This window comes from Anomaloglossus baeobatrachus, chromosome 11 (genome assembly GCF_048569485.1).
Source record: "Anomaloglossus baeobatrachus isolate aAnoBae1 chromosome 11, aAnoBae1.hap1, whole genome shotgun sequence".
Lineage (NCBI taxonomy): Eukaryota > Metazoa > Chordata > Amphibia > Anura > Aromobatidae > Anomaloglossus > Anomaloglossus baeobatrachus.
The window spans coordinates 169,997,704-170,020,325 of record NC_134363.1 but is presented as its reverse complement, the minus strand read 5'-3'; the positions used below and the strand labels follow the sequence as shown (position 1 = coordinate 170,020,325).

At 47.5% G+C, this 22,622-nt stretch overlaps 1 protein-coding gene across 5 annotated transcripts in view; it reads left to right on the top strand.

The window, feature by feature from the left end:
* The window catches only part of CD3E (CD3 epsilon subunit of T-cell receptor complex), a 200,916-nt gene that overhangs the window by 70,767 nt on the left and 107,527 nt on the right, over positions 1 to 22,622 (top strand). Inside the window, exon 1 of one of the 5 annotated variants that reach the window (XM_075328763.1) lies at positions 12,022 to 12,106. The exons of the other annotated variants lie outside the window; for them this stretch is intronic. The gene's annotated coding sequence lies outside the window, so the exon portion shown is untranslated. Of the gene's footprint in view, positions 1 to 12,021; positions 12,107 to 22,622 lie in introns of those variants that run through there. 5 annotated transcript variants of the gene reach the window in all.

Here is a 22,622-nt window from a genome sequence, read left to right as displayed (position 1 = left end):
TAGGATGTCATCTTTTGTAATATAGAAATAAAGATAAATTACTTGCAAATTTTGTTCTTTGATCATGTTTCTTAAGAAAAAGACTGATCGCACATCCTACCTGTTTAATGTGAACAGTTGCAAACTGAACGTGAAACATATTAACAAAAAGGAGACAGCTGCACTCTGCAGTGCTGAGATATGTGCAACAATGAATATGGGAATATAGACATGCATTACTGCTATGAAAAACATGTAAAAATTGAGATACTTAGCCACAAAAATGGCCAAATTTATGTGAGCCCAACAGCCAGCGGCAAGGTGACCTTATTTTGCTGGGTCCTTAGCAAATTAATGCCTCTTTTTAGGTTAAAAAAACCTATAATTTATGGGTGGACAGGAATCTGCAAATGGAGGAATAAAATCGCCTGAGGCTGAAGAGCAGGAGCTCAATAAGAAGGCATAACCTTGTAATCTGAAAAGACTGATGGCACATTGTACCTTTCTAATGTGAACAAGTGCAAACTGAACATGAAACCTAGTAACAAAAAGGAGACAGTTGCACTCTGTAGTGCTAAGATATGTGGAACAATGAATACGGGAATATAGACATGCATTACTGCTATGAAAAACATGCAAAAATTGAGATACTTGGCACACAAAAATGACCAGTTTTAGGAGCCCAACAGCCAGCGGCAAGGCCACCTCTTTTTGTTGGGTTTGTCTAGGTTGCTGTGATGCTAGTCACTATTTACGGCTAGTTCAAACGGTAAAGTAGTCTGGAAAGCCAGGGTCTGGTACCAGGAGGGCACATATGGACACAGGGAGTACACAGAGGTGTAGAAAGGTCACGATCTGAGGGATAGAATTCCAGGAAGGCACGTAATGGATTCAGGGAGAAAACTGAGATGTGGTCAGGTAACGGTCTGAGGTCAAAAACAAGGAGGTCACGACAGGGTAGAGAGGAGTCAAACAACAGCCTGGGGTCAGCAAACAAAGATCAGAGCCCAGGCAGGAACACAGGCCGACAGCACAACAACAGAACCAGAATGTACGACTGGCGAGGTTCTGGGAGAGCATGCTCAGTAAAGATGCAGAGCAATTACCCAGAAGATGGAACATCTGAGCAATCAGAACCTCCCAGAACCAGCATGGAAGCCTGTACTGTGAATCACCCTGCCAGCCAGAAGCCCAGGAAAACACAGCAGAGCATCTCCTATTGTGCAAGATGCTCTGTACAGAGGAATTGTGACAATTGACTTTCCGCTGGCTGTTGGGCTTACATAAAACTGGCCATTTTTGTGAGCTAAGTATCTCAATTTTTGCATGTTTTTCAGAGCAGTCATGCATGTCTATATGCCGATATTCATTGTTCCACATATCTAAGCACTATAGAGTGCAGCTGTCTCCTTTTTGTTGGTTGCCTTGCAGTTGGCTGTTGGGCTCACATAAAACTGGCCATTTTTGTGTGCTAAGTATCTCAATTTTTGCATGTTTTCCATAGCAGTAATGCATGTCTATATTTCTATATTCATTATTCTACATATCTAAGCACTACAGAGTGCAGCTGTCTCCTTTTTGTTGGTCGCCTTGCAGTTGGTTGTTGGGCTCACATAAAACTGGCCAATTTTGTGTGCTAAGTATGTAAATTTTTGCATGTTTTTCACAGCAGTAATTCATGTCTATATTTCCATATTCATTGTTCTACATATCTAAGCACTGCAGAGTGCAGTTGTCTCCTTTTGTTACTATTGATCATGTTTCTTACATCAGATCCTCTTGTGACAATCCACTCCATTTCATCCTAAACGTCTGTTCTGGGACAGAGTCCTGACTTATTTCCCATATTATCATGTATCAACAGTACAAACATCCTCCTTACCTGTAGGTTGAGTTCACATGTCTATTAATCATACGGTAAAACGGAGCAGTTGGCAGAAAAGTTCTGCAAACACAACTTTTTTTGAAAATATTGTTTTGGGGTTTTTTTAACATTGGAGTCTATGGAAAACGGATCCATCAACTGATTGCTATATATCATCCGTTTTTCTTTCAATTATAAAGAATTTGTTTTTTTCTTACTGGATCCGTTTCAAATGGAAGATAAATAACAATCAGTTAACGGTTCCATTTTCCATAGACTCCAATGTTACAAAAAAAAGATTCTGCAAAAATCAATATTTGCAAAACAGACAAAAAAGTTGTTTTTACAGAACTTTTTGGCCAATGGATCCGTTCTAATGGATGATTACTGGAGATGTAACACGCAGAGTCCAGAGTCTGCCCTTGAATCTGTCTATATCTGTGGAGCCAGATGCCTAAAATGTGGATGAATTCCATCCAGGAAAGATCATGTGCCGAATACACTGCACTTGCTCTACAGTGGGATGAGATAACATGAGCCACTTCCAAAATAGCAGGTGAGGCAGAAATCTTTTGGTAGAACTCTATGTTGTGTAGTTCCTCTATTATTCTTCCTGGAAATATATGAATAATTCTTGGGTGACTTGACACATGGCCAAAGATCACATGTGCTTCTGCCACGTCACTGTCACGAGAGACTATGGGGATAGCGGGAAACTGGGGCCCCTGTGCTATCTCTATACTCAGAGATACTTCTAATGGTGCGGATGTCTGAGTCTCCTTCCTGGCCCTGCTCCTGACCAGCGCTGATTTTGTACCCTCTTTCCCTCCCCCGGGGGGGCCGGGACAAGACTGTGATTTAACCCACAGAAATAGACAAATGGGAAACCAAAACTTTGTCACACAGCACACACACATAGGTATAACACAATAAGAAATTAGGAGGAAAACAAGAGCAGGGTGGAAACAACAAGATGACGGATAACTACATAACAACATCAAGCATAAGGCAATTTTTTTCTCCAGCAAGTCTGGTGTCATGCTGTACCAAGGGCTAGTAAGACGTAGTACAGCGTATTCCCCACTAGGTGGCAGCAGAGTAGTGAAGGAGAGACAAGGTCACACTGTAACAGAAAGGCAGCTGAAGTACAGCAGAGTGACTTCAGCAGGCAGTTAACAGGCGAACCACAAGGGGGCAATAGAGTAGTCAAACAGTCCAAGTCTATCCAGAAAAGTCAAGTCACTGCAAGGGGAGTATCAAAAACCAAGTCAGAAAACAAAACCGAGTTGGAAGACGGGAGATCAGGTATGCAGAGGGAAACACAAACAACAGACAGGAGCGGGAAGTCGGGACCGGGACCGGCAGACGAACGGGGAAGGGTACAAGTCAGGACACAGTAGCAGGAAGGCAGGACAGATCGGGAACACTCACCAGAGCCAGTATACAAGCTGCAAGGCAGAAATATCACTGGCACTGACCCATAGGTAGAGAGGCAACATATAGTGTCCATGGATGCAGAACGAGGCAAGGGAAGTTAACCCCTGACCAGGCCAGAGCTGGGTGTAACCACAGCAGGGAAAAGCCCGGTCTGGATCATGACACCAAAGCTCACAGACCAACACAGCAGAAACTATAGTTGGCATAGATAGAAGATTTCCTCCAGCCTAAAACTGAGAGGAGCAGACGTGATTGTCTTCCTTACAACATGTGATCAAAGAAGCCTAACGAGCAAGGGTTAACTCTTGCTAGCCTGTCTATGAATGAGCAGACAGCAGGACGACACCTGAGTTGATCAGAAACACAAGAGAAACCATCGGACGGAGTGTCAGACTCTGTAATGTGAACAGAGCCTGACGCCGCCATGACAGTTGGCGAGTTTTGTGCAAAATTAATGGGGTCTTGTACAACAATTGCAAAAAATCCAACTTTGGGTGACTTGTTCATCACGGTTGCACTACCTTGCAGGTTGCAATGAGACCCCATTCCCTTGCATTATGCGTAACCTGTGACATGGCTAAAATTGCTGTATAGCCCCCCTAAATTGCCTATACCCCCATCTATAGATGATGTCACTTCACACCCCGGCGTCCAGTCAGTGCTACCCCCTAAATTTGGCATTATTTCTATGTCCTGCATGTAAACAATGGTTAATAAAGGATCCCTTATGAGTATTAATTCTTATTATTTTACAAGCGTTACCAACCAGACATATCCAGACCATGATGAGCATTACAATTTGTGTTTCCAGAATTAATTAGACGATTCATAATCCTTTCTTCTTTGGGCTTGTCCGGACAAGTGGTTATTTCATTTATTTCCAAATGGAACATAATGTGCATAAACCACAAGTGATGAAATAATCAGCCCGGTGTTTGCGGCCCGGTCACAGAACAGGAGAAACAGTGCAAAGAACACAAAGAAAATGTGCAAAAAGTGTTTCTGCGTCTTGTAATGTATCAATTATCCCTGGAAACAGCCCCATCCAATATTCATCCCCAGCAGACAAAGTCATTGCAGTTTAATTTGTCTGTTGATGTATCATTTTATATATTTAGGTCTCAAAAAGAGGGTTTCTTTTTTATTTTTTTATTATTTTATTTATTTTTTTAAGGGTTTTTTTTTTATATATATATATATATATATATATATATATATATATATATATATATATATATATATATATATATATATAAAATATACAGTATATAAAAACCTGCAGATAAAAAGATCTGAACTGCCCAATTAGAGACTTCCATTGGGGTTCAGGTCAAGTCCGAGTCCCAAACTAAACTTTAAAGTCTGGATGAAGCCGCCAAACTGAACTTCCACCGTTCCGCTTATTACTAATCCTCAGTGATAGATATCTTAAGGATCAAGGATAACTAACCTTTAATATATGTTTGTCATTTTTGTACAACTTCTTTACCTCTTATATTGTTTTTGTGTGTTTTTTAGTTCATATATTAATGTAAACCATATAAAATGGAGTTACCTCTATATAAAATGAAAAAAAATGGGGTTATTTTTATATAAAATCACATCAAATGGGGTCATCGCTATTCAAAATTACAGAAAATGGGTTTCTCTCTATATAAAGTCACACAAAATTGAGTTATATCTATATAAAATCACAGAAAATGGGGTTATCTATAAAAAATCACAGAAAATGGGATTATCTCTATATAAAGTCACATAAAATTGAGTTATATCTATATAAAATCACAGAAAATGGGGTTATCGCTATATAAAATAACAGAAAATGGGATTATCTCTATTTAAAATCACAGAAAATTGGGTCATCTCTAGATAAAATTACAGAACATGGGGTTATTCTAAATAAAATCACAGAAAATAGGGTCATCTCTAGATAAAATCATAGAAAATGGGGTCATCTCTATGTAAAATCACAGAAAAGGGGGTCATTTCTATATAAAATGACAAAAAATGGGATTATATTTATATAAAATCACAGAAAATGGTATAAAAGTATGATAAAACGGGATTATGCTTATAAAAAATCAAACAAAATGGGGTTGTCTTTATATAAAATCACAAAATGGGGTCATTTCTATATAAGATAACAGAAAGTGGGGTCAACTCTATTTAAAATGACAGAAAATGAGATTATCTAATATATAAAGCGGTGTGTGTGTGTATGTCCGGGATTGGCATCTGCACCGTCGCAGCTACAGCCACAAAATTTTACACACTCACACTTCTGGACCTTGAGAGCGTCATAGGCTATGTTTCGAGGGAAAATTTTAACCCCGCTCTTTACAGTTATTCGCCAAAAAACCTGCCTCCATTAAAGCGAATGGAGCTCGGAGCCACAGTGCAGCCAGAACTTCAGAAGAATGCGCAGCCACGCCCTTATATGGAATGTTGGCGTGTCACAATGCAGCCAGGGAAAGAGACAGACACAGACAGGGAAAGAGGCAGACACAGACAGGGTAAGAAACAGACATAGACAAGGTAAGAGACAGACACAAAGAGATAGACACAGACAAAGATACAGACTGACAGGGAAAGAGACTGACAGGGAAAGACAGGGAAAGTGACAGACAGGGAAAGTGACAGACAGGGAAAGTGACAGACAGGGAAAGTGACAGACAGGGAAATTGACAGACAGGGATAGTGACAGACAGGGATAGACCAGGACAGTGACAGAGATGGATAGACCGGGAAAGTGACAGAGATGGATAGACAGACTGAGAAAGAGACAGACAGGGAAAGAGACAGACAAAGAGATAGAGAGATATATACAGAGGGGGAGACAGACGGAGAATGGGAGAGAAACAGAGAGACAGTTACTATCCCGGGCAGCGCCGGGTGCTATGTTGTGAGGCGAAATTTTAACCCCGCGCGTTCCAATTTACCAATCAATTTTGCCCCTATCTACATAATGGGGAAAAAGTGAAACGAAAAGTGTTGGGGGCAAATTAACAGCTGCCAGATGTGAACAAGGGGGACTTAAAGAATGAGAGTGATGGCGCCAAAGAGTATATACCGTACAGTGGCTAAGGTGGGGCCCCGACATGGGATACTCACCACACTCGGGGATATGAACACACACACAAAATGCGCCATACACTACCACATGCTTGAACACATATACCACCCTCAGCACACATCTCACCACACATACACCAACCTCACCACATAATCACCCTAAACACACACAAGTCTGGTATTATCCTTCCACTCTTCTTTGGGTGTTGCACATGTACACGGCATGGGTGTACCCACGCTGGGGCAGGGGGGGGAAGCTGCCCCCCCCCCCCGAAGCAGGGCAGGGTCGCCATCAGGGCATTACTACTGTGCCTGGTGTACCGGGTCCGGTGAAGAGAGGGGGCCCGGTCAGGCCCGGGGTAATTACTTGGGTTTGCTAAGCCCCAGGCAGGATGGGCCCCTTCTCTTCACCGGGCCCCAGTCACAGGCGCAGCAGAGGGGCCCGGCTGTGTCGTTTCTTCCACTGCACACATGGCTAAATTGCAGGCGAAGCCCTTCTAGGACATCGCATGCAAATTAGCCATGTGGCCGGAAGCGAGTAGCGCAGAGAGGCGGCGCGTCATCACACAGCACTGTGATGAGGTCATCACTCTGCGCCTCATCACAGTGCTGCGTACAACGTAGAGGTGGCGAGGACCTGCCATCCAGCGGGGACAGGTAAGTGCTGTAAGCTGAAGACGATCGTCGGGGTGGTGAGGTGCTGATCCCAGCCCGAGGGGGACCCACTAAGCTCTGCCTGGGGCCGCCCGCAGACCCGCCGACTGCCGGATCGCAGACCTGCCGACCACAGGCCCCGCCGACCGCAGACCCGCTGACCGCAAGCCCGCTGACCCACTAACCACAGGCCCTGCCGACCGCAAGCCCGCTGACCACAGACTCGCCGGCCGCAAGCCCGCCGACCACAGGCCCCCCGACTGCAGGCCTGCTGATCCCTGCCTTGCTTCAGCTAGATCAGGGGTGGGAAACCTCCGGCCCGTGGGCTCATGCATCCCTGCTGTGGTCCTCCTGCCCCTCTCCTGTGGGCCTCCTGCCCCTCTGCTGTGGGCCTCCTGCCCCTCTCCTGTGGGCCTCCTGCCCCTCTGCTGTGGGCCTCCTGCCCCTCTGCTGTGGGCCTCCTGCCCCTCTGCTGTGGGCCTCCTGCCCCTCTGCTGTGGGCATCCTGCCCCTCTTTTTTTCCTTGAAAATTTCTGTATATAATTCTATATGTATAGTGAAGTGAGACTGATGGGCTGTGCAGCAGTATAGTGGGGTGAGGGGGATGGGTGAGGCAGGGTACAGTAGATGAGGGCAGAGCTGGTCGTGCAGTGGTATAGTGGCGTGAGGGGAATGGGTGAGGTTACAGTAGATACCGTGCATGCCCCCCAGCCCCCAGTAATGTGCATGCCTCCCAACATTTCCCAGTAATGTGTATGCCCCCCCATTGTCCCTCAGTAACGTTTATATCCCACAGGCCCCCAGCGTCTCCCATTAATGTGTATGGCCTCCCTCAGTGTCCTCCATTAATGTGTACTTGACCGACCATGGCTTGCCCCCCCCCCCCCCCCCTAGTTTTGATCCTGGGTACACCCATGGTACACAGTCTGTATATAATGACGTCTGTCACATTCTGTCGACAGGTGAATAATGCATGAGCGACAGTCATTTTATCCAGCAGATGGCAGACGGCATTACATACAGTAACCAGTCTACAGTCCCCTCTGGCTGGATCAGTCGCCCCTGCTGTGCCCACCCCCTTCTATGCACTAGTGACCCCCATACAGAGCAGGTAACTGTGTGTATTCATGTATCAATATGTATCAGTTTTTTTCCTCTTTTCTTTTCTTCTACATCAATGTGATTGGTTTATTTTATTTTTTTTAAGCTTTTTTATTTATTATTTTAGGGGACTTTTGTATTACTGTGTAATGCTCTTTTTGACTTTCTGTATGTCAATGACTTCATGGAAAAATAAATAATCCTGGCTTCCATGATAACCCATTGGGGGCGATGGGATGATAGAGGGAACCACACCTTTAGATGCCACAGTTGGTATTGACAGTAGACTCTGAGGGGTTATACTTCTGTTATCGGCACCAGACAGGTGTCAAACTCTATAGGCTTCTTTACACGCAGTGACATCGTTAGTGATGTCGCTTGCGAAAGCACCCGCCCCCGTCGTTTGTGCGTCACGGGCAAATCGCTGCCCGTGGTGGACAATATCGCTAGGACGCGTAAAACAGACTTACCTTCCTAGTGACGTCGCTGTGGGCAGCGAACAACCTTTTTAAGGGGGAGGTTTGTCCGCCGTCACAGCGACGTCACACAGCGGCCCGCCATTAGAAGCGGAGGGGCGGAGAGCAGCTGCATTAACGACACGCCCACCTCGTTGCCGGAGGACGCAGGTACGCTGTTGTTCATCGTTCTCGGGGTGTCACACATAGCGATGTGTGCTGCCTCAGGAACGATGAACAACCTGCGTCCTGAACGAGCAACGATATTTTGAAAATGAACGACGTGTCAATGATGAAAGTTTAGGTGAGTATTTTTGATCGTTAGCGGTCGCTCGTAGGTGTCACACGCAACGACGTTGTTAATGACGCCGGATGTGCATCACGAATTCCGTGACCCCGAGGACATATTGTTAGATACGTCGTTGCGTGTAAAGCGGCCTTTAGGTGTGGACCAACTGCACCATGGACACAGCTCACCCTGGAGGGGTGTGACTAAGCACCTACTGGGTTTTCACCAGAACCTCTGGGGGTGAGGTTGGACTTGGCTGCCAGTAGGCAGAGGTCAGGGACACAGGTAAGGAGTTCAGGGTAACAGGTAGCACTGGATCAGAGTCACAGGGAGGGTGGACACTGATACGGACAGGATGGCTGTGTAATGAGTGCAAGATCCAGATGCAGCGCACAGAGAAGGAAGACACAGTGGTGACATAACCAAATTTATTAATACACAGGTAGGGGGTAGGGAAATACAGGGGAAGCTTATCACACTTGAAGAATTGCAATCTTTACTTCTCAACAACACAGCAATCAATAAACTCTCAGTATACCAGACTTCAAGGAAATAACTCTCCTTCTATTAACACGTGGCCCACGTTACCCACTATAGGAAAGGATCTGGCCAGTCAGGGCCTATGTCCGTAGTCCCTAACCACTAAACCTACATCTCAGTGGCTTACAGTCACTGAGTTGCACTGGATGCTAAGCTCAAACCACTATCATCATCATCCCCGCATTAAGTAACCCACGGAGGAGGCAGGAGGCAACAGCCCCACGTATTTGGGTCACCCACGACTGGCTGTCTTGCCTGGCGACGTCTGTGGCTTGACCACGTAGTTTGGACTGGGGGTCTTGACCGGCATAGAGGGGGTCTGGAGGGTCTTGCTGGATGGTGCAGGAGTCATGGGGGTGTTGAGGGCTGCCTTCGGGGGCTGGATGGACAGTGCAGGTGGTCTTGAGGGTCTTGAGAGCTTGCTGGGTGGTGCAGGGGGTCTTCAGGATCTTGAGGGCTTGCTGGGTGGTGCAGGGGGTCTTCAGGATCTTGAGGGCTTGCTGGGTGGTGCGGGAGCTCAGGACCTGTGAACTACCTGCTTCAGTCTGCCCTGGAGCTGTCTCGCTGCTGCACAAATCTGCTGCTGGGGAGGCTTTCTTCTTCCCCTCTGTCTGTTTGTCCTTGCACCCCTCCCTCTTCGTGTCGGGCTCTTCACTCCCCTTTCTCTTCCCTTGTTTGCTGCCGAACAGGTTTGTCTCCCTAAAACTTAACCTCAGGAACCAATCCTAAAGTTTTGGATTCCTAGGTTATTAATTGTCTTGCTCCTATTCTGTCTTCGGCCAGCAGAGGGCAGTGTTTAACCATTAATCTCATAAGGCTGCACGGATCGCTGTGCCCATATTCCTACAGCTGCTTCAGCCTGGACAGCAGGAACAGACAAGGCAAGTTCAGGAGCAGACTCATTACAGGAACTAGGGCATGATCAGGTTATAGGGACGGACAGGTATAGGCTGGATAGGTTCAGGCAGGACAGGTTCAGGTACAGGCGGGATACAGGTACAAGGACCTGACAACAAGCTAGCAGGTACTGGACTACCTAAGAACAATGTTGGTCAGGCACCTCCCTAAGGGGTAGGAGGCCTTAGGGGTACTTTGCAAGCTGCGACATCACTACTGCGATATCGTCTGGGTCAAATCGAAAGTGACGCACATCCGGCGCCAGTAACGACGTCGCAACGTGTAAAGCCTAGACGCACTGATAAATGATTGCAAAAGCGCCGAATATCAGTGATCGGTGTAGCGTCGGTCATTTTCATAATGTCACACCAATAGGAGATACGATGTTGTTCCTCGTTCCTGCGGCAGCACACATCGCTGTGTATGAAGCCGCAGGAGCGAGGAACATCTCATTACCTGCCTCCACCAACTATGCGGAAGGAAGGAGGTGGGCGGGATGTTTACGTCCCGCTCATCTCCACCCCTCCGCTTCTATTGGCCGCCTGCCGTGTGATATCGCTGTGACGCCGCACGACCCGATCCCTTAGGAAGGAGGCGGGTCGCCGGCCAGAGCGACGTTGCAGGGCAGGTAAGTGCGTGTGAACCTGCCGTAGCGATAATATTCGCTACGGCAGCTATCACACGATATCGCATGTGCGACGGGGCGGGTACTATCGCGCTTGGCATCGCTAGCGATGTCGCAACGTGCAAAGTACCCCTTAAGTAACTAGTGGCTCTAAACCATAGGCTGGAGGCATTTCCAGATTAAATTACGCTACCCCTTTAAGAGGATAGAAGCTTGCATGTGACCTAAGCGCACTCTAATTAGACCTGCATGGCATGTGCAAGACCTGGGTACCAGAAGACACAGCAGAGGACACCAGGGAGGGCCGCGCTGTACGGTGCTGAGTGCATCGGCATCCCTGCTGGATGGAGTGAAAGGGGCAGTGCATGAACGCCGGCGTTACAACAGGTATTAATCGGGCTCAACTCCTGAGCCTACACTATATAACTCCTTCCCACTTCCATTATACATATACATAATCTTTTAAGCCTAAAGCCCCCCATGCACATTAAACTATTGTCTGATCTTGCCGATATCGGTGCGTGTGGTTGATGTTAGTCAATGTGTACGGGGGTCTTAAGCCAAAAGTGGAAGGAGAAGGATTAATCCTTTATTCTTCCTTTATTCTAATCTTTCCTTTATTCTTCCCATTCCTTCCAAATTCACTTCTGGCTTTTGTTTTAAAAACTGCATAAAAAAAATTGACACAATTTAATTTGCAAAAATGTAACTTTCTGTAAAAATGTAATTCAAGAAAAGTTAAAAGTCCAAGTTAAAAAGGAATAAATACAAAAATAAAAGGGCAAGTTGTAAATACAAATCATCTTGTTACATTTTGCAAGTTATTGTATTCGTAGCAGATGTATCGGCACAAAGCTGTGTTGCTATGGCTACAAACATGAGAATTCCCATTATATCATTGTTTCATTGACTTACAATGTTGACTTGATCTTTACTCATTTGCACAAAAAGAATCACAAATAAAGACTGGAAACAATCCCATTGTACTGAAGTGAGAACAGTCTACCGGGGGCATCCAATGAGACGTCAAAGGAAAGGGGGGGGGCGAAAAAATTCTGTTGGGGCGGGGACCTTAAACATAAACAGATACAATATCAAACAGGCGGCTATAAATAACGGGAAAGAAGACACCAAAGTCTGCAGCCAAAAAGTATGGGAAGAATGACGGACAGCGTCCAACTGTGACCAGAGAGGTTTGTTACATTTTTACTTATGCAGATATTAAAGATTTCAAATGATTCTTTTGTTCTCTTATTTGTTTTTATTACTGCACTGCAAAAAAGTGGACTTTTTTTTTTGCACTTATACCTCTTTGTAGGAAAGGATCTATCCCATACGAAACTAATTGTAATTTTGAATAACTATTAATTTTATTAGATAACTAGCTGCACTATCCGGCTTCGCCCGGGTTAATAACTGCTGTTAACAAAATAGAATGTATTAACAAAAATGTATTCTGCACACAAACACCACAAAGCAAATAGATAGAAATGTAATTATAATGTCTGTCTCCCCCTCTGTATATATCTCTGTCTCTATCTCTTTGTCTGTCTGTCTCTTTCCCTATCTGTCTCTGACTGTCTCTGTCTTTCTCCGTCTGTCTCTGTCTCTTTCGCTGTCTGTCTCAATCTCTTTCCCTGTCTGTCTATCTATCTCTTTCCCTGTCTGTCTATCTATCTCTGTCACTTTCCCTGTCTGTCTCTTTCCCGGTCTCTTTCCTTCTTTCCCTCTGTCTCTTTCCCTCTGCCTGTCTCTTTACCCTGTCTGTTTCCCTGTGTCTGTCTCTTTGTCTGTGTCTGTCTCTAAACCTGTCTCTCTCTTTCCCTCTCTTTCCCTGTCTGTCTCTTTCCCTGTCAGTCTGTCTCTTTGTCTGTGTCTGTCTCTTTGTGTCTGTCTCTTACCCTGTCTATGTCTGTGTCTGCCTCTTTCCCTGTCTGTGTCTGTCTCTTTCCCTGGCTGCATTGTGACACGCCAACATTCCATATAAGGGCGTGGCTGCGCATTTAATGGAGGCAGGTTTTTTGGTGAATAACTGTAAAGCGCGGGGTTAAAATTTCCCCTCAACACATAGCCTATGATGCTCTCGGGGTCCAGAAGTGTGAGTGTGCAAAATTTTGTGGCTGTAGCTGCGACAGTGCAGATGCCAATCCCGGACATACACACACACACACACACACACACACACACACACACACACACACATTCAGCTTTATATATTAGACTAGCTATACTAGCCGGCTTCGCCCGGGTTAATAACTGCTGTTAACAAAATAGAATGTATTAACAAAAATGTATTCTGCACACAAAAACCACAAAACAAATAGATATAAATGTAATTATAATGTCTGTCTCCCCCTCTGTATATATCTCTGTCTCTCTTTCTATTTCTTTGTCTGTCTGTTTCTTTCCCTGTCTGTCTCTGACTGTCTCTTTCTCCATCTGTCTCAATCTCTTTCCCTGTCTATCTCCCTGTCTGTCTATCTCTGTCACTTTTCCTGTCTGTCTCTTTCCCTCTTTTTCCCTCTCTTTCCCTGTCTGTCTATTTCCCTCTTTCCCTGTCTGTCTATTTCCCTGTGTCTGTCTCTTTGTCTGTCTCTTTACCTGTCTTTCTCTTTCCCTCTCTTTCCCTGTCAGTCTGTCTCTTTGTGTCTGTCTCTTACCCTGTCTGTGTCTGCCTTTTTCCCTGTCTGTGTCTGTCTCTTTCCCTGGCTGCATTGTGACACGCCAACATTCCATATAAGGGCGTTGCTGCGCATTCTTCTGAAGTTCTGGCTGCACTGTGGCTCCCAGCTCCATTCGCTTTAATAGAGGCAGGTTTTTTGGTAAATAACTGTAAAGCGTGGGGTTGAAATTTCCCCTCAAAGCATAGCCTATGACACCCTCGGGGTCCAGACGTGTGAGTGTGCAAAATTTTGTGGCTGTAGCTGCGACGGTGCAGATGCCAATCCCGGACATACACACACACACACACACACACACACACACACACACACACACACACACACACACACACCTTTATATATTAGATTTACAGAAAATATCAAATTTAAGGAAAATAATGAAGGCCCCCCCCATTTCTGCCATTGTTTTTTTTTTAATTACAAGGCATTCATTGTGCAGTAACAATGACCTGACAACTTGATTTTCCAAATCAGTATAATTAGGCTGAGTTCACATGTCCTGTAATCATCCGATAGAATGGATCCTGCAGAGATCCGTTGACAAAATGATTTGTGCTGGATCTGGTTTGTAAACATTGAAGTCTATGGAGAACGGATCCGTTAACGGGTTGCTATGTATATTCCACTTGGAACAAATCCTGTAAGAAAAAAATGGATCTGTTACAAGTGCAAGAATAATAGATGGCTAAATAGCAATTGGTTAGTGGATCTGTTCTCCATAGACTCCAATGTTAAAAAAACGGATCCAGCAGAAATCAGTTATTTAACAACGGACAAAAAAAGTTGTGTTTGCAAAACTTTTTCCCAACGAATGATTGCAGGACATGTGAACTCTGCCTGACATTCTAAATATATTGTTTTTTTTTGTTTTTAAATTGGAACTTTACAAAATAATTGGCTTGTGTTGCCTTTTTCTGAGAACCATAAGTCCATACGTTTTTTAGTCTGTAGTTCTTATTGGTCCAATTTTGGGGTATTTTGATACTTTTTTTTATTTCTTTTTATTACATTTTTGGGAAAAAAACAGTTTTCTTTTATTTATTTTTTTTCTTATGGGTTAAACAATGTTAATTCTTGAAATATTGGGTCTTTATGGATGAAGCAATACTGAATATGCCTTCTTATATTCAAAATAGTAAATAGAGGATGATTTAATCTGGTAGGATTTTTCTTTATACCTTCCGGTATACGACAGGTCTTGTGGGGTGTTCCCGGTATATGGCAGGTCTTGTGGGGTGTTCCCGGTATACGACAGGTCTTGTGGGGTGTTCCCGGTATATGGCAGGTCTTGTGGGGTGTTCCCGGTATACGACAGGTCTTGTGGGGTGTTCCCGGTATATGGCAGGTCTTGTGGGGTGTTCCCGGTATATGGCAGGTCTTGTGGGGTGTTCCTGGTATATGGCAGGTCTTGTGAGACGTTTCCGGTATATGGCAGGTCTTGTGGGGTGTTCCCGGTATATGGCAGGTCTTGTGGGGTGTTCCCGGTATATGGCAGGTCTTGTGAGATGTTTCCAGTATATGGCAGGTCTTGTGGGGTGTTCCCGGTATATGGCAGGTCTTGTGGGGTGTTCCCGGTATATGGCAGGTCTTGTGGGGTGTTCCCGATATATGGCAGGTCTTGTGGGGTGTTCCCGATATATATGGCAGGTATTGTGGGATGTTCCCGATATATAGCAGGTCTTGTGGGGTGTTCCCGGTATATGGCAGGTCTTGTTGGATGTTCCAGATATATATGGCAGGTCTTGTGAGAATTTTCCGGTATATGGCAGGTCTTGTGGGTTGTTCCCGGTATATGGCAGGTCTTGTGGGGTGTTCCCGGTATATGGCAGGTCTTGTCGGATGTTCCAGATATATATGGCAGGTCTTGTGAGAATTTTCCGGTATATGGCAGGTCTTGTGGGTTGTTCCCGGTATATGGCAGGTCTTGTGGGGTGTTCCCGGTATATGGCAGGTCTTGTGGGGTGTTCCCGGTATATGGCAGGTCTTGTGGAGCATTACCGGTATATGGCAGGTCTTGTGTGGAGTTACCAGTATGTATCCAATAGATATTGTGAGCCATTTCTGTTATTTTGCAGGTGTTGTGGGGTGTTCCTGGTATACAACAGGTGTTGTGGAACGTTTCCTGTATCCAGCGGGTCTTGTGGAGTTCTCCTGTTATACGGTGGGGCGTTCCTAGTATCTGAAGGGTCTTGTTGGGTTATACCGGTATACGGCGGGTGTTGTAGGTTGTTCCCGATTTACAGCGGGTGTTGTGGGGTGTTCCCAGTATATGGCAGGTCTTGTGTGGTTCTCACCGTATACCAGGGGTGGGGAACCTTTTTTCTGTCGGGGGCCATTTGGAAATTTCTACCAACCTTCGGGGGCCGCACAAAATTATCAATGTTTAAATGACCCTGCTATATTGGATGAAGCAATTAATTAACTGGGGGCATGGGGCTGGGGGCACAGACACCACACGCGGGGCTGGGGGCACAGACACCACACGCGGGGCTGGGGGCACAGACACCACACGCGGGGCTGGGGGCACAGACACCACACGCGGGGCTGGGGGCACAGACACCACACGCGGGGCTGGGGGCACAGACACCACACGCGGGGCTGGGGGCGAGGCACAGACATCACTGGGGGGGGAGGCACAGACATCACTGGGGGGGAGGCACAGACATCACTGGGGGGGAGGCACAGACATCACTGGGGGGGAGGCACAGACATCACTGGGGGGGAGGCACAGACATCACTGGGGGGGGCTGTACACACAGGACAGGGGGGGCTGCACACAGGACTGGGGGGGGCTGCACACAGGACTGGGGGGGGCTGCACACAGGACTGGGGGGGGCTGCACACAGGACTGGGGGGGCTGCACACAGGACTGGGGGGGCTGCACACATGACTGGGGGGGGGGCTGCACACAGGACTGGGGGGGGGCTGCACACAGGACTGGGGGGGGGCTGCACACAGGACTGGGGGGGGGCTGCACACAGGACTGGGGGGGGGCTGCACACAGGACTGGGGGGGCTGCACACAGGACTGGGGGGGGGCTGCACACAGGACTGGGCGGGGGGCTGCACACAGGACTGGGCGGGGGGCTGCACACAGGACTGGGGGGGGCTGCACACAGGACTGGGGGGGGCTGCACACAGGACTGGGGGGGGCTGCACACAGGACTGGGGGAGCAGCACACAGGACTGGGGGGAGCAGCACACAGGACTGGGGGGAGCAGCACACAGGACTGGGGGGAGCAGCACACAGGACTGGGGGGGGCAGCACACAGGACTGGGGGGGGCAGCACACAGGACTGGGGGGGGCAGCACACAGGACTGGGGGGGGCAGCACACAGGACTGGGGGGGCTGCACACAGGACTGGGGGGGGGAAGCACACAGGACTGGGGGGGGTGCACACAGGACTGGGGGGGGGGTGCACACAGGACTGGGGGGGGTGCACACAGGACTGGGGGGGGTGCACACAGGACTGGGGGGGGGGGGCACACAGGACTGGGGGGGTGCACACAGGACTGGGGGGTGCACACAGGACTGGGTGATGGGCTGCACATAGGATTGTGTGGGGGTGCACACAGGACATTGGGGGGCTGCACACAGGACTGGGGGAGGGGTGCACACAGGATTGGGGGGGTGCAAACAGGACTACTGGGTGATGGGCTGCACACAGGACATTGGGGGGCTGCACACAGGACTGGGGGAGGTGTGCACACAGGATATTGGGGGCCACACTGCGCTGAGAGTTTCATGCAACTCTGGGGGAGAAGGTTTACAGAACTGGTGTGGGGAGGCACAAGCATTGGGCAGGGCACATAGCAGCAGAGGGTCGGCGCTGGACTCACAGCAGCATTGCACTCACATCACCGGAGTGCAGGAGCCGGACACACTGCATCAGAAGGAGAAGGCAGGCACTGATCTCCGGAGGGCAGGGGGCGTGCACAGAACGAGGGAAGCTGTGAGGCTGCTGTGGACCCGCCCACAATTGGCACTGGCCGACGGGAGAACACATTGCAGCACAAACAGCAATGTGTGGATTTAAAGGGCCGGCGGCAGCAAACTGCGGTGACAGCACCAGCACTGCCTCCCCCGGGAATCTGCCCGGGGGCCACATAAAAGCTCATGGCGGGCCGCATGCGGCCCGCGGGCCGGAGGTTCCCCACCCCTGCCGTATACAGATGGTCTTGTGAGGTGTTCATAGTATATGGCAGGTCTTGTGGGGCATTACCGGTATGTATGCAACTGTAATACTACTGTATGTTCTGAGGATTCCGATAGCGTAGGGCAATGACAACAGAGACGAGTTCTTGGTACAAGATGTTATATAATATGTACACACGGTAGATACACAACGGGAATAAACACAGTAAAACAAACACACAAAACACTTTTACGCAACGGAGCGAAGGGGATTCCCGGGGCCACGCACCGGACTCCCCCAGGGAGACCACCAGAGCGAACCCCTGGACAGGGACTGTCCGGCAATCAACCCCGGAAGGCCTAAATGCGCAGCAGCCGGTACACAAGGGGCAAGTGGTATAGTCCAGGAGTGTCCGTACGGGAGGATTGTCCAGAGTGGTTACGAACCGGGCAGAGTGCTGATCAAGACGGCAGACGGAGTCCGGGCACAGCTTGACGCAAACCGGGTATGGTCCAGAGTCGGTCGGTAGATTTTCAGGAGAATCCAAGGCAATCAGGAAGTAGAAACAGCAAAGCAGGAGCACACAGCAAGCAGTATACTCAGGCACTGGACTGGGCTGAGAGGCGGCCTTTTAAGCAGCTGGACAGGAAGTAGGGCAACAGAACCTTAAACTCCATGTTAACTGAGGGCAAGCTCATTCAAAAGAGAACTGGAAAACCTGGAAACCTGACAGCAACAGGTATTGTGAGACGTTTGTTGTTTGGCAGGTTTTGTGGGGTGTTCCTGGTATACAACAGGTGTTGTGGAGTGTTCCCTATATACAGCTGGTCTTGTGGGGTTCTCCTGGTATACGGCGGGTCTTGTGGTGTATTCCTGGTATACAGTGGGTCTTGTGGGGCGTTCCTAGTATCCGGAGTGTCTTGCGGGGTTATACCAGTATACGGTGGGTGTTGTAGGTTGTTCCCGATTTCCAGCGGGTCCTGTGGGATGTTCCCAGTATACGGCAGGTCTGGTGTGGTGCTCCCCGTATACGGACGGTCTTGTGAGGTGTTCACGGTATATGGCAGGTCTTGCGGGTTGTTCCCGGTATACGACGGGTCTTGTGGGGCGTTCCTGGTATATGGCGGGTCCTGTGCAGTTTTCCCGGTATGCACTTGGTCTTGTGGTGTGTTTCCAGAATACATGAGGTCCGGTGTGGTGTTCCTGATATATGGCAGGTCCTACAAGATGATCCTTGTAGGCAGAGGTTAGTATTTACTAAAATTGATGGAACAAGGGACAAATGGTGAACTGGTGAAAGGATCCCGGGCGTCCAAACTGCTACAATACAAACTGCTGTAGATGATAGGTGTCAGTACTTTGAAATTTCACAGTTTGCTGCACATGGGGCAAAAGCACTTCTAATGGACGCACAAGCAGAAACAGTACTATCGGACCATGAAAAAGGTGCCCTGCTGTGATGAATCACTTACCTGAGAAGAGATGGCACCAGTATGCCCTATGGACAAGCTGGTGGAGGCCGAGTGATGGGGAGATGTTCTGCTGGGAAATTCCGGCTCCTGGCATCACGTGCACCCCCTTCTTCATGATAGCGGTGTTCCCTAATGACAGTGCAGTCTGGGTAATGGTTGCTCAGAAATTGGGTGAGGATCACAATGAAGAGTTCATGGTGATGACTTGTCTCCAAATTCACCAGATCACAACCCAATCGATCATCTCTGGCATGTGTTGGAAAACAAGTCCAATCTATGGAGACCGTTCCAAGGTAAGGATCAGCTGCGGACGTCTTATCACAGGACACTTCACAAGAGGATCATTTTACCTCATCGATTTATTATAAATATTTTTCTAGGACCCATCAAAACACATGAGATTAATCCATTACTTCTCTCCACTAGATGGCGCCGCAGTAAAGCTTTTCAATAAAGTGTGAAATTTATACCCATTCAATAACAGATTCATGTTGTACCCATAAAAGAGTGCCGGATCCCATCCCATGCCATTATGTTGGGTGAGGATTTCTTAATTCTTGCTGTGGTACAAGTTTTCTTAATCCCATAACATGGCATCTGCTCTTTTCCTAGGAATTAATGCACTAAGATGCAAGGAGTCGTCGTAACATGACTCTGCTACATACATTAGCATTAAGACAATTACTTGAAGATCGATAATTACCATCACCGCCCTCCATCACCGGCTCTCAATGAGCGGATTACAAATTCACCAGAAGGAACTCCTACACGTGAAGATTGCGGGATTAAGAAATCGCATTCAGCTGAATCAGCAACAAAAGTGACGATCGAGGTCTCTACATCTGTAAATGTGAGATTTGTCATATTTATGCCTCTGAAAAGTCTGAAAAAATATGATGGCCAATGCCACAACCACCAAATCTGTACCGAGCACCCGAGCATGGTAGTGCCCGCTCATCACTAGTTACGAGTACAAAGCACCCGAGCATGGTAGTGCCCGCTCATCACTAGTTACCAGTACTGAGCACCTGAGCATGGTAGTGCCCACTCATCACTAGTTATTGGTACCAAGCACCCGAGCATGGTAGTGCCCGCTCATCACTAGTTACGAGTACAGAGCACCTGAGCATGGTAGTGCCCGCTCATCACTAGTTACCAGTACTGAGCACCCGAGCATGGTAGTGCCCACTCATCACTAGTTATTGGTACCGAGCACCCGAGCATGGTAGTGCCCGCTCATCACTAGTTACGAGTACAGAGCACCCGAGCATGGTAGTGCCCGCTCATCACTAGTTACCAGTACTGAGCACCTGAGCATGGTAGTGCCCGCTCATCACTAGTTATTGGTACCGAGCACTCGAGCATGGTAGTGCCCGCTCATCACTAGTTACGAGTACTGAGCACCCGAACATGGTAGTGACCGCTCATCACTAGTTACAAGTACTGAGCACCCAAGCATGGTAGTGCCCGCTCATCACTAGTTACGAGTACTGAGCACCCAAGCATGGTAGTGCCCGCTCATCACTAGTTACGAGTACCGAGCACCCGAGCATTGTAGAGCCCGCTCATCACTAGTTACCAGTACTGAACACCAGAGCATGGTAGTGCCCGCTCATCACTAGTTACGAGTACAGAGCACCCGAGCATGGTAGTGCCCGCTCATCACTAGTTACAAGTACAGAGCACCCGAGCATGGTAGTGCCCGCTCATCACTAGTTACAAGTACAGAGCACCCGAGCATGGTAGTGCCCGCTCATCACTAGTTACCAGTACTGAGCACCCAGCATGGTAGTGCCCGCTCATCACTAGTTACCAGTACAGAGCACCCGAGCATGGTAGTACCCGCTCATCACTAGTTACGAGTACTGAGCACCTGAGCATGGTAGTGCCCGCTCATCACTAGTTACCAGTACTGAGCACCCGAGCATGGTACTGCCCGCTTATCACTAGTTACTAGTACTGAGCACCCGAGCATGGTAGTGCCCACTCATCACTAGTTACCAGTACTGAGTACCCGAGCATGGTAGTGCCCGCTCATCACTAGTTACCAGTACTGAGCACCTGAGCATGGTAGTGCCCACTCATCACTAGTTACCAGTACTGAGCACCCGAGCATGGTAGTGCTCACTCATCACTAGTTACGAGTGCTGAGCACGGTACATGGTAGTGCTTACTTATTACTAGGTAAAAAGCATTGAAGTTGGGATGTCTGAAGTTGCTCAAGAGCTGAGAGTCAGACCGTGAACCTGCTGAACCGAGCTTTATAGCGATACATATTACTGGTAAATTACAGAGTAGGTAATAATTGAAGGAAATGCCTCTGTATAAAAATCAGATTGTAACAACTTGATACCGTTCATGTTATAACAAGCTGGAGACTCCGCAGGTTTCAACAAGCTTCATCCTACACTTCACTACTCAGTACTCTGTATTCTTCAATATTACATAACTAGTAAGAACACAGTGTTCAAAGGTCTCCGGGTACACCAGAACCCCCCCCAAAAAAGAAAAAAAAAAAATTATATATATTTATTATACAGTACAGGCCAAAAGTTTGGACACACCTCCTCATCTCTAGAACAACTGTTAAGAGGAGACTTTGTGCAGCAGCCTTCATGGTAAAATAGCTGCTAGGAAACCACTGCTAAGGACAGGAACAAGCAGAAGAGACTTGTTTGGGCTAAAGACCACAAGGAATGGACATTAGACCAGTGGAAATCTGTGCTTTGGTCTGATGAGTCCAAATTTGAGATCTTTGGATCCAACCACCGTGTCTTTGTAGAAAAGGTGAATGGATGGACTCTACATGGCTGGTTCCCACCGTGAAGCATGGAGGAGGAGGTGTGATGGTGTGGGGGGGGCTTTGCTGGTGACACTGTTGGGGATTTATTCAAAATTGAAGGCATACTGAACCAGCATGGCTACCATAGCATCTTGCAGCGGCGTGCTATTCCATCCGGTTTGCGTTTAGTTGGACCATCATTTCTTTTTCATAAGGACAATGACCCCAAACACACCTCCAGGCTGTGTAAGGGCTATTTGACTAAGAAGGAGAGTGATGGGGTGCTACGCCAGATGACCTGGCCTCCACAGTCACCAGACCTGAACCCAAATCGAGATGGTTTGGGGTGAGCTGGACCGCAGAGTGAAGGCAAAAGGGCCAACAAGTGCTAAGCATCTCTGGGAACTCCTTCAAGACTGTTGGAAAACCATTTCCGGTGACTACTTCTTGAAGCTCATCAAGAGAATGCCAAGAGTGTGCAAAGCAGTAATCAAAGCAAAAGGTGGCTACTTTGAAGAACCTAGAATATAAGACATATTTTCAGTTGTTTCACACTTTTCTTTGTTAAGTATTCCATTCCACGTTTTAATTCATAGTTTTGATGCCTTCAATGTGAACCTACAATTTTCAGAGTCCTGA